The following is a 12,257-nucleotide window of genomic DNA, read 5'->3' as shown; positions in this document are numbered from 1 at the left end:
TCTATGGCTCTGTGCAGGTATTGTGTCACAATGTGAGGGTGAAGGGATGCACAGGACCCAAATGCTGAACACAACACAGTCTTTTTATTTCTCCCCACACAGGGATCAGGCACATACAAAAACACTGTCCCAAGACAAACAGCCTCATGGCATGGACAGGCAAGCAAATAAACTCCGCTACGCAGCGTGCAAAAATTAAGACTCGGCATACACAAACTGTAATGGTCTCTCACAAAGGCGTCACACAGACAAACTGACATTAACAGTGATGCCCCAACAATGAACAAAGGAACTCAGAAGGTATAAATAGACACAAAGCAAAGGACAATTAAACACAGGTGAAAGCAATACTGATAATGAAACACAAAGCTACTTATAACTAACACAGGCACCTCAGAAATTCAGAAACCAAAATAAATGTCCAAACAGGAAACAGAAACATAAGACCACAACATATTGTTCCTGGATTTAATGTCAAATGAATGATTGCAGGTCATTCACTACAGTAACAGGCATCAATGGGTATAATGAAAATAATGAAGAAATGTTAGTTCTTCACAATTAGTAACTGTTGGGGAAATTCTTAACAAAATAGAATCAGAGGATGAATTTCAGAGTTGACATCAATTTTACTTGCACAAGGAGTAAACTGTCACTAAGCACACAAGTGCAGAGTGAGAGATAGGCACAGCCAGGCTGAGCATTTTACAGCTCAGTATGACCAAAGTTACGTATGAAGAAAGGAAACCTATCCTGGGATGAGGGCAAATTCAATCATCTGTCAAATTAAGATAAAACCCAGAGTGGGTTAGACAGCAGTCAACCATCTTCGAGGTTAAGATAAGACAAAGAGCAGTGGATATCCATCTTTAAGATAAGGCACTAAAAGTAGTTAAACAATGGTCAAATGTCCTGTTTTTGTTTTCCCTCAGCATGTGCTGGAAACTCAGCAATTCCATAATTACATAATGTACACTTATAGTAAAATAGGTGTAGGATTATATGCGCACAGTTGTAACATAGAAAAATGTTTTATTCCTTTCCTTAACTATAAAACACATTTGTCTTTTTTATTTAATGTTAAAAAAACTCCATTAGAGTCAAAAAAAGGAAAGTTGGTCCATCCTTGGTCTCAGGCTTCATAGTGTACTGGAAGATATCCTGCATACTTAATGACAATATATACTTCTTGTTCCCACTTGTCTTCCAGGTTATGCTTTCCATGAACTCAGACATTGCAGACAAGCACTCTATCTCCAACTTCTAACCTGGAAAATGTCACACGCTGAACTGGGTCTTGTTTCTTTCAGCTGACTTAAGTGCATTTTTGGAAGGCAGTTTGTAGCAAAGCTAAGTCAATATGGCGCCGTTGAGATCGACCAAACAGGAGTTCATATAGTGTAAACCCTGTTACATCATTGTATAGTTATAAGTATGTACCAGAGGTTTCGCATCTTCCCCGCCACTTAAGACTTTTGCTTGTTTTCCAGGGTTCCCAGCATGTTTAATAGAGTACAGATGAAACATTCCCCCAGATCCCCCGTGGGTGGTATGGAGTGGCTTCTCTATACCAGCAACCTCACAGAGCTCTTTGATCATCTGGGCCTTGGTCAGAGTGCAAGCACTCTGGAATGCCACAGTATACCATGGAATCGTTCCAGAGACACTTTGCCACAGTTTTTGCCTTCTGTTTGGGGGTTGGCAAATTTTGTGAAGTGGTCAGTGAGCACTAAGATGTCTTTCGTATTACTGCTGGCAGGCTCAAGTGTCAAGAAGTTCATATACAAGTTCAAGAGGTTGAGTGGTTCTGATGTTTACCAATGGAGCAGCCTTCTCCGAAAGTGCTTTGTGCCTAACACACCGGCCACAGGTCCTAACTGTACGCTCTATGTCTGCTGCCTTCCTTGGCCAGAAGAAATGCTGCTGTAACAGATCAAGAGCCTGTTCTGCCCCCATATACCCCATGTCATTATGAAGACTCTTCTGTACAATAGGATGCAGCTCCACAGGACCACGAATGGGGACAAAAATGGTGACTGATTCCCGTATGACATCAGCCTCGAGCAGGTCACACAGATGGTTCAGGACAGCTTGAATATCTCTTGGATGAATCGGCTGTGCTCAATGCTTAAAGGGTGTCTCATCATGAAGTGTTGTTAAGCTTTGTAATGACGCACTCTTTTCATTTGAGTGGTTTGAGTTTTTCAGGGTGTCTCTTGCACTGGAGAGGTGCCTATGGCTTGCTGTGACAGCATGCTTGATGTTTCCCCGATGTCGGCAATCACTGTCAGTGGTGGAAGAAGGGCATCTTGCTCAAATTTTTGTCATAACAACAGGAACCTTGTATGGTGAATGAGTTGGAAGTGTAACCAGGCAACTCTTGACACGCAGTCCCCCAGGAAGAGGTGAAGTAGGCTGTTCAATAATGGCCTGCTGGACTGCAGAAGCCCCGGGCGCTGGGCTGGAATGTAGTGAAGTCACTGACAATACAATGAGCGTACAAGGTCTCCAAGGTGTTCATTCCCATCAGTACAGGTGAGGGACATTGTGGCTGGTCATCAGGAACTACAAGGGCAAGTGTAGCTACATCAAAGTCAGAACCGAGAAAGATTTTGGGAAAAGTGACCATTGTCTCCACGTAGCCCAGGTATGGCAAAATGGCAAATTTATTTACAGTGGGTACGGAAAGTATTCAGACCCCTTTAAATTTTTCACTCTTTGTGTCATTGCAGCCATTGTCCAAAATCAAAAAAGTTCATTTTATTTCTCATTAATGTACACTCAGCACCCCATCTTGACAGAAAAAAACAGAAATGTAGAAATTTTTGCAAATTTATTAAAAAAGTAAAACTGAAATATCACATGGTCATAAGTATTCAGACCCTTTGCAGTGACACTCATATTTAACTCACATGCTGTCCATTTCTTCTGATCCTCCTTGAGATGGTTGTGTTTAATTAAACTGATTGGACTTGATTAGGAAAGGTACACACCTGTATATATAAGACCTTACAGCTCACAGTGCATGTCAGAGCAAATGAGAATCATGAGGTCGAAGGAACTGCCCAAGGAGCTCAGAGACAGAATTGTGGCAAGGCACAGATCTGGCCAAGGTTACAAAAGAATTTCTGCAGCACTCAAGGTTCCTAAGAGCACAGTGGCCTCCATAATCCTCAAATGGAAAAAGTTTGGGACGACCAGAACTCTTCCTAGACCTGGCCGTCCAGCCAAACTGAGCAATCGTGGGAGAAGAGCCGTGGTGAGAGAGGTAAAGAAGAACCCAAAGATCACTGTGGCTGAGCTCCAGAGATGCAGTAGGGAGATGGGAGAAAGTTCCACAAAGTCAAGTATCACTGCAGCCCTCCAACAGTCGGGGCTTTATGGCAGAGTGGCCCGACGGAAGCCTCTCCTCAGTGCAAGACACATGAAAGCCTGCATAGAGTTTGCCAAAAAACACATGAAGGACTCCCAGACTATGAGAAATAAGATTCTCTGGTCTGATGAGACCAAGATTGAACTTTTTGGCGTTAATTCTAAGCGGTATGTGTGGAGAAAACCAGGCACTGCTCATCACCTGCCCAATACAATCCCTACAGTGAAACATGGTGGTGGGAGCATCATGTTGTGGGGGTGTTTTTCAGCTGCAGGGACAGGACGACTGGTTGCAATTGAAGGAAAGATGAATGCGGCCAAGTACAGAGATATCCTGGAAGAAAACCTCTTCCACAGTGCTCAGGACCTCAGACTGGGCCGAAGGTTCACCTTTCAACAGGACAATGACCCTAAGCACACAGCTAAAATAACAAAGGAGTGGCTTCGGAGCAACTCTGTGACCATTCTTGACTGGTCCAGCCAGAGCCCTGACCTAAACCCAATTGAGCATCTCTGGAGAGACCTGAAAATGGCTGTCCACCAACGTTCACCATCCAACCTGACAGAACTGGAGAGGATCTGCAAGGAAGAATGGCAGAGGATCCCCAAATCCAGGTGTGAAAAACTTGTTGCATCATTCCCAAGAAGACTCATGGCTGTACAAGCTCAAAGGGGTGCTTTTACTCAATACTGAGCACAGGGTCTGAATACTTCAATTCAATTTATTTGTATAGCGCCAAATCACAATACAAATCATCTCAAGGCACTTTACAAAAACTAAAACTAAAAACCCAACAATTCCCTTATGAGCAAGCACTTGGCGACAGTGGAGAGGAAAAACTCCCTTTAACGGAAGAAAAAACCTCCAGCAGAACCAGGCTCAGTTTGGGCGGCCATCTGCCTCGACCGGTTGGGGTGAGTGGATAGAGCAGAGAGAAAAGAACAGCAACAATAAACAAAAAATAGACACTGCAGGTGGGTGGGACCAGTAACTGCACATCAGCGATATACAGCTCCAGGACCAGGGACACCTGCAGAAGGTACAGAGAGAACAGAGAGAGAGGGAGAGAGCACAAACTAGGGGAGAGAGAGAGCACAAGGTTAGTAACATTCAATGATGGAATATACATGAGGTGGGAGGAGAGAAGAGAGGGGAGGGGAAGGAGGGGGGGGGGGGGGGTCCTTGGTCCTTGGACAGTCTAGGCCTATAGCAGCATAACTAAGGGATGGTTCAGGTTTGCCTGAAGCCAGCCCTAACTATATGCTTTGTCAAAGAAGAAGGTTTTAAGTCTAGCCTTAAAAGTATAGAGAGTGTCTGCCTCCTGAACCCAGGCTAGGAGCTGGTTCCATAGGAGAGGAGCTTGATAACTAAAGACTCTGCCTCCCATTCTGCTTTTGGAAACTCTGGGAACCACAAGTAGACCTGCACTCTGAGAGCGAAGTGGTCTATTAGGATAATATGGTACTATGAGGTCTTTAAGGTATGAAGGAGCTTGATTATGAAGGGATTTGTATGTGAGAAGAAGGATTTTAAATTCTATTCTGTATTTTACAGGGAGCCAATGAAGAGAAGCCAATATAGGAGAAATATGATCTCTCTTGCTAGTTCCTGTCAGGACTCTGGCTGCGGCATTCTGGATTAATTGGAGGCTTTTTATGTAGATATTGGGACATCCAGATAGTAATGAGTTACAGTAATCTAGCCTTGAGGTAACAAATGCATGGACTAGTTTTTCTGAATCATTTTGAGACAGGATGTTCCTAATTTTGGAAATGTTGCGCAGGTGAAAGAATGCAGTTCTAGAGATTTGTTTTATGTGTGAGTTAAAGGACATGTCCTGGTCAAAAATAACTCCAAGGTTTTTTACAGTAGTGCTAGAGGCCAGGGCTATGCCATCTAGAGTAGCTATAATTTGAGAAAAGTTATTTCTGAGATTTTTTGGCCCAAATATAATGACTTCTGTTTTCTCCGAGTTTAAAAGTAAAAAGTTACTGGTCATCCAGGCCTTTATGTCAGTTAGACAGGCTTGAAGTCTGGTTAACTGGTTTGTGTTAACAGGTTTAATAGATAGATATAACTGAGTGTCATCTGCATAACTGTGGTAATTAATAGAGTGCTTCCTAATGACATATCCTAAAGGAAGCATGTACAGGGTGAACAGAATCGGTCCTAGCACGGAGCCTTGTGGAACTCCATAACTAACTTTTGTTCGTGTGGAAGGTTCATCATGGACATGAACAAACTGGAATCTGTCTGATAAATAGGATTGGAACCACTTTAACGCTGTTCCTCTGATACCAATCACATGCTCCAGTCTCTGTAATAAGATGCTGTGGTCAGTGGTGTCGAATGCTGCACTAAGGTCTAGGAGGACAAGTATTGAAACAAGTCCATTATCTGAGGCTAAGAGAAGATCGTTGGTAACTTTCAACAGTGCTGTTTCTGTACTATGATGTGCTCTAAATCCTGATTGAAAATCTTCAAATAGTTCATTCCTGTGTAAGTGGTCTGATAGCTGCTTAGCAACAGCTTTTTCTAGGATTTTAGAAATAAATGGCAGGTTGGATATTGGTCTATAATTAGCCAAGACTCCTGGATCAAGACTAGGCTTTCTGAGTAAAGGTTTGATTACTGCAGTCTTAAAGGCCTGTGGTACGTAGCCTGATACTAGAGATAAATTTACCAAGTCCAATAAAGATGAGTTAATTAATGGCAGGGTGCCTTTAAGCAGTCTAGTCGGGATGGGGTCTAAGAGACACGTTGATGATTTCGATGAAGCAACTACTGATGTAAATTCAGAGAGATCTATGGGAGAGAAGCAGTCTAAACATAACTGAGGTCCTACAGATGATTCAAGAGCTACTGTAGTAGAAGATTCATTTACTGCAGGTATAGGAAGCATCTGCTGAATACTTATGACCATGTGATATTTCAGTTTTTCTTTTTTAATAAATTTGCAAATATGTCTACATTTCTGGTTTTTTCTGTCAAGATGGGGTGCTGAGTGTACATTAATGAGAAATAAAATGAACTTTTTTGATTTTGGCAAATGGCAATGGCTTTGTGTCACAAAGAGTGAAAAATTTAAAGGGGTCTGAATACTTTCCGTACCCACTGTATATAGCACCATTCATACACAACGCAATTCAAAGTGCTTTACAAGGCATATAATTACATTAAAAGCATGGAAAAGAGCATTTAAAAACAAAGACATTTAAAATAAAATAAATTTAAATCAAATAAAGTAAATTAAAATAAGATGTAAAAAACACATTAAGAAAACAAGGATGAACAATTATTTAAAGGCAGCAGTAAACAACAGTGTTTTCAGTCCTGATTTAAATGAGTTGACAGTTTGAGCAGATCTCAGGAGTTTGTTCCACAAGTGAGGAGCATAGTAACTGAATGCTGCTTCACTTTGTTTGGTTCTGGTTCTGGGAACACACAGTAGATCTGTCCCAGATGACCTGAGGGGTCTGGAAACCTCATAGGGAACTAATACATCTTGAATATATTTTGGTCCACAACCATTTAGTGCTTTATAAACTAGCAATAAGATTTTAAAATCTATCATTTGACTAATGAGAAGCCAGTGTAGTGATCTGAGAACTGGTGTGATATGGTCCAGTTTCCTGGTGTTTGTAAAGACTCTGGCAGCAGCATTCTGGATTAGCTGAAGCTGTCTGATTGAATTTTTTGCTAAGACCTGTAAACAAGCCATTACAATAATCTAACCTACTGAAGATAAATGCATGAACAAGTTTTTCTGCATCTTGTTTAGACAGAAAACCTTTTATTCTAGCAATGTTTTTCAGGTGGTAATAGGAAGATTAAGTGATGGATTTTATGTGGTTGTTAAAATTCAGGTCTGAGTCAACGATTACACCAAGGTTTCTGGCTTGATTTGTAGCTTTCAATGACATGGAGTCGAGGTGAGCAATGATCTTTGACCTTTCATTTTTGGGGCCAAAAACAATCATTTCTGTCTTGTCTGTATTGACCTGGAGTAAATTCTGGCACAACCATTCTTTGACTTGATTAATACACTCACATAATGAAATTAGAGGACTATAATCATGAGATGATACTGATATATAAAGTTGGGTGTCATCTGCATAGGTATGGTAGTCAATGTTGTAGTATTCCATAATCTGAGCAAGGGGCAGCATGTAGATATTCAATAAGAGAGGACCAAGAATAGACCCTTGAGGAACCCTACATTTAATTTTTGTTCGCTCAGACTCATAATTACCAAGTGAGACAAAATAGTCTCTATCTTGTAAGTAAGATTTTAACCAATTTAACACTGTGCCAGTAACTCCCACCCAAGTTTCTAGTCTATCAAGCAGCACATCATGATCAACTGTGTCAAATGCAGCACTGAGATCCAGTAGTACTAAAACAGAGGTTTTGGATTCATCATTATTCAAATGTAAATCATTTAAAATTTTAATAAGTGCAGTGCTGTGGTGTGCACGAAATCCAGACTGAAGTGCATTAAAAAGATTGTTTTGCACCATAAAACTGTGAATTTGTTGAAAAACTACTTTTTCAATTATTTTTCCCAAAAATGGAAGATTTGATATTGGCCTGTAGTTATTTACTGCTGAAGCATCTAGATTAGGCTTTTTAAGAAGAGGTTTTATAACAGTAGTTTTTAAGGCATGGGGAAACTGCCCTGACTGAAGAGAACTATTGACAATCTGCAATACACCTGGAGCTAAACTGTTAAAAACAGTTAAATTGTTGGTAAAATATCAAGGCAGCATGATGTAGATTTTAATTGTAGAAGCGTTTCTGCCAGAGCTCTGTGATCCAGGAGATCAAAATGTTCTAGATTCACTGGAGAACAAGGAGTCACAGGCGATATTGTCATGTTCCTTGGACTGCAGCTAGATATAGTTTGTCTTATCTTTGATATTTTGTCTGTGAAAAAAGCTGCAAAATCATTGCATGACTTTTTGGACAGCAGTTTAGAAGGAACCTGCAAGCCTGTGTCAAGAAGACAGTGTTAGTCACGTCCGACTATTGTGACTGTTGCTGCACATTTTGAACCCACAAGTCCCTTAGGAAGTTGAGCTGTTGTCCCCTTCACCACAGTCTGTGACATTTCCACATGCTGAGCAGGTTCTTTTTTCTTAGGGCAGTTTTGGTATCCCATTGTCCCTGTTCGTCCCCCAACAGGGACCAGGGTGTTGATGTTGGACTCTACGACTCCCCTCCTTTTCATGGCCAAATTCAGTGCAACTTGGAGCTGCTGAAGATAGGCATATGGTTTCTCTCTAACATCCTGGAATGTGTCCATGAATTTCACATACAGTTCATCACCATGTTGAACAGTGCCACATGCAGAGTCACGTTTTTTTTTTTTTTTCAAATACACAAATGGCAATGTGTCAAAGCTCAGGTGATAACCATGTCCACTGCTGGAGGCAGCAGGCTGTCAACAATTCTTCTGGAGCGCTGAAGACAGATCTTTCATTAATAAATCCACTCTACATTGCCATGTTTCGTAATCTGCCCTGTGTAGAGGGCTAGGTACTTGGCCTCTAGGTACTTGGACAGTCTTTGTTGACGCAGGGCATTGTCCTCGCTCTTTACAATATGCTCTACCATGTAATGCTGGATTTCAGGTAGATGGAGATCTATGTTGGAGATAGACTGGCTCACTCTCAGCTGTGGTCTGGGGCCTGATGAAATGGTGCGTGGCTCACTTACTGGGTTCAGTACTGCGGTGTCTGGAACTGGCATGATGGTAGCTGTTAATGGCAGCTCTCACTGAGCTAGCTGGCACCTGTGCCACCTGTCTTCAGGTGATTCTTTTACCTGAGCAGCGAGGTGGAGCTCAGCAATGGGGAGACCAATCTGAGTCATCAATGCTTTAAGGACTTCTGCATAATTCATACCAGCCAACTTTGCTAGATTCTGCAAATCGAACAAGTACGTTTTAGTTTTACCAAAATGTGCAGTGTAAACTGTCAACAAATCAGAGCTAGTTTGATCAGGGGGAAACCAAAGTGTATGGTAGAGTTGGACACAATGCTGCTATAGCCGCAACAGTGCTAAACATGACTACAAATGTCTGGTCAAACTCTGAATCTAGTTCGGAAATTATTTTGGTGTTGTCAATTGATCTATACTGTTTTAGGAAGTCAATAACCTCTACTTGCTGTTTCTGCTATGCCCTCAACCAGTACAGCATTTGATAATTTTATGCTATGTTTCAAAAACACATACAGTGGGTACGGAAAGTATTCAGACCCCTTTAAATTTTTCACTCTTTGTGTATTCAGACCCTGTGCTCAGTATTGAGTAGAAGCACCCTTTTGAGCTAGTACAGCCATGAGTCTTCTTGGGAATGATGCAACAAGTTTTTCACACCTGGATTTGGGGATCCTCTGCCATTCTTCCTTGCAGATCCTCTCCAGTTCTGTCAGGTTGGATGGTGAACGTTGGTGGACAGCCATTTTCAGGTCTCTCCAGAGATGCTCAATTGGGTTTAGGTCAGGGCTCTGGCTGGACCAGTCAAGAACGGTCACAGAGTTGTTCTGAAGCCACTCCTTTGTTATTTTAGCTGTGTGCTTAGGGTCATTGTCCTGTTGAAAGGTGAACCTTTGGCCCAGTCTGAGGTCCTGAGCACTCTGGAAGAGGTTTTCTTCCAGGATATCTCTGTACTTGGCCGCATTCATCTTTCCTTCAATTGCAACCAGTTGTCCTGTCCCTGCAGCTGAAAAACACCCCCACAACATGATGCTCCCACCACCATGTTTCACTGTAGGGATTGTATTGGGCAGGTGATGAGCAGTGCCTGGTTTTCTCCACACATACCGCTTAGAATTAACGCCAAAAAGTTCAATCTTGGTCTCATCAGACCAGAGAATCTTATTTCTCATGGTCTGGGAGTCCTTCATGTGTTTTTTGGCAAACTCTATGCAGGCTTTCATGTGTCTTGCACTGAGGAGAGGCTTCCGTCGGCCACTCTGCCATAATGCCCCGACTGGTGGAGGGCTGCAGTGATAGTTGACTTTGTGGAACTTTCTCCCATCTCCCTACTGCATCTCTGGAGCTCAGCCACAGTGATCTTTGGGTTCTTCTTTACCTCTCTCACCATGGCTCTTCTCCCACGATTGCTCAGTTTGGCTGGACGGCCAGGTCTAGGAAGAGTTCTGGTCGTCCCAAACTTTTTCCATTTGAGGATTATGGAGGCCACTGTGCTCTTAGGAACCTTGAGTGCTGCAGAAATTCTTTTGTAACCTTGGCCAGATCTGTGCCTTGCCACAATTCTGTCTCTGAGCTCCTTGGGCAGTTCCTTCGACCTCATGATTCTCATTTGCTCTGACATGCACTGTGAGCTGTAAGGTCTTATATAGACAGGTGTGTGCCTTTCCTAATCAAGTCCAATCAGTTTAATTAAACACAGCTGGACTCCAATGAAGGAGCAGAACCATCTCAAGGAGGATCAGAAGAAATGGACAGCATGTGAGTTAAATATGAGTGTCACTGCAAAGGGTCTGAATACTTATGACCATGTGATATTTCAGTTTTTCTTTTTTAATAAATTTGCAAAAATTTCTACATTTCTGTTTTTTTCTGTCAAGATGGGGTGCTGAGTGTACATTAATGAGAAATAAAATGAACTTTTTTGATTTTGGACAATGGCTGCAATGACACAAAGAGTGAAAAATTTAAAGGGGTCTGAATACTTTCCGTACCCACTGTACATGGTTTGGTCTAATGAAAACTCACAAATTAGACCAAAAGGTGTATTAAATACAGATCACTGTCCCTCCTGGCTAGCATGACAAATTAATGTATGCATATATGTCGTACAGGTGCTGCACAGTATGAATACTGTATTGAGACCTGGAGGAGATCTGGATTCGACTCTGGGAGAAACTCAATTTAACTTTACACGCAACATACACACAACACACTCAAGGTCCAAAACAACAGAGAAATAAAGAATAAAAACATGAAAATAGATAAAATGAAATGATAATACTAATAAGTAATAATAAATTTGTGCTTTACAAGAGCTGAGTATTGTGTTCAACAAAGTGCAGACACAAAGACACATTACAAAGTGGTAGGTATATTAACAGTTTCCAAGTATTTACAAATTTACACTTGTACATAAACATAGTTCAATGGTTTTAATGAACATTTTTCGAGTCTGTGTGTTATCTCACTCTTCACGCTGAAGGCCCACTGGGTAGAAACTGGGTAAAACTGGTTTTACCATTATCAATATTATTCTTATTATCATCATTATTATCACAGTCATGATAAACACATTGTGCTTATTACAATATAAAAATATACAAACATTCAGTGATGGAGTGCTCTAGACATATTCATCACTTATTATTGTACACACAAATATTTCCTGTATTAAATAGTGTTTAATGGTGTTTGGCCATTTCCAAATGTAAATTTCTAACCAATAAACTGTACAGTAAAACTGCAAATATTAGTTTTCAACCAAAAAATAAGAGCCCATTCAATGATCGGTTCTTTCAAATGACACACACAAAGAATGCAACCACAGGGGGGGCGCAATCCAGTGTCTTCATGTGCCGGTCCCAAGTCAAGGTAAATGCAGAGGGTTGTGTCAGGAAGGGCATCCAACCTAAAATTTAAGCCAAATCAAACATGTGAATCACAAATATGACTTCCATACCGGATCGGTCGTGGCCCGGGTTAACAACAACCACCACTGGTGCTGTTGACCTACAGGGTGCCAGTGGAAATTGGACTACTGTTGGTCGAAGAAGGAGAAGAGGAAGGCATGTTCATAGGCAAAGAGAGAAGAGGAAGGGCAGGAGTGTAGGACTTAGAGTAGGGACTTTGAATGTAGGGACTTTGTCAGGGAAAACTAGAGTTG

This window comes from Mastacembelus armatus, chromosome 24 (genome assembly GCF_900324485.2).
Source record: "Mastacembelus armatus chromosome 24, fMasArm1.2, whole genome shotgun sequence".
In the NCBI taxonomy this organism is placed as follows: domain Eukaryota; kingdom Metazoa; phylum Chordata; class Actinopteri; order Synbranchiformes; family Mastacembelidae; genus Mastacembelus; species Mastacembelus armatus.
The sequence above is the reverse complement of the archived record's forward strand: the minus strand, read 5'-3'. Positions refer to the sequence as shown.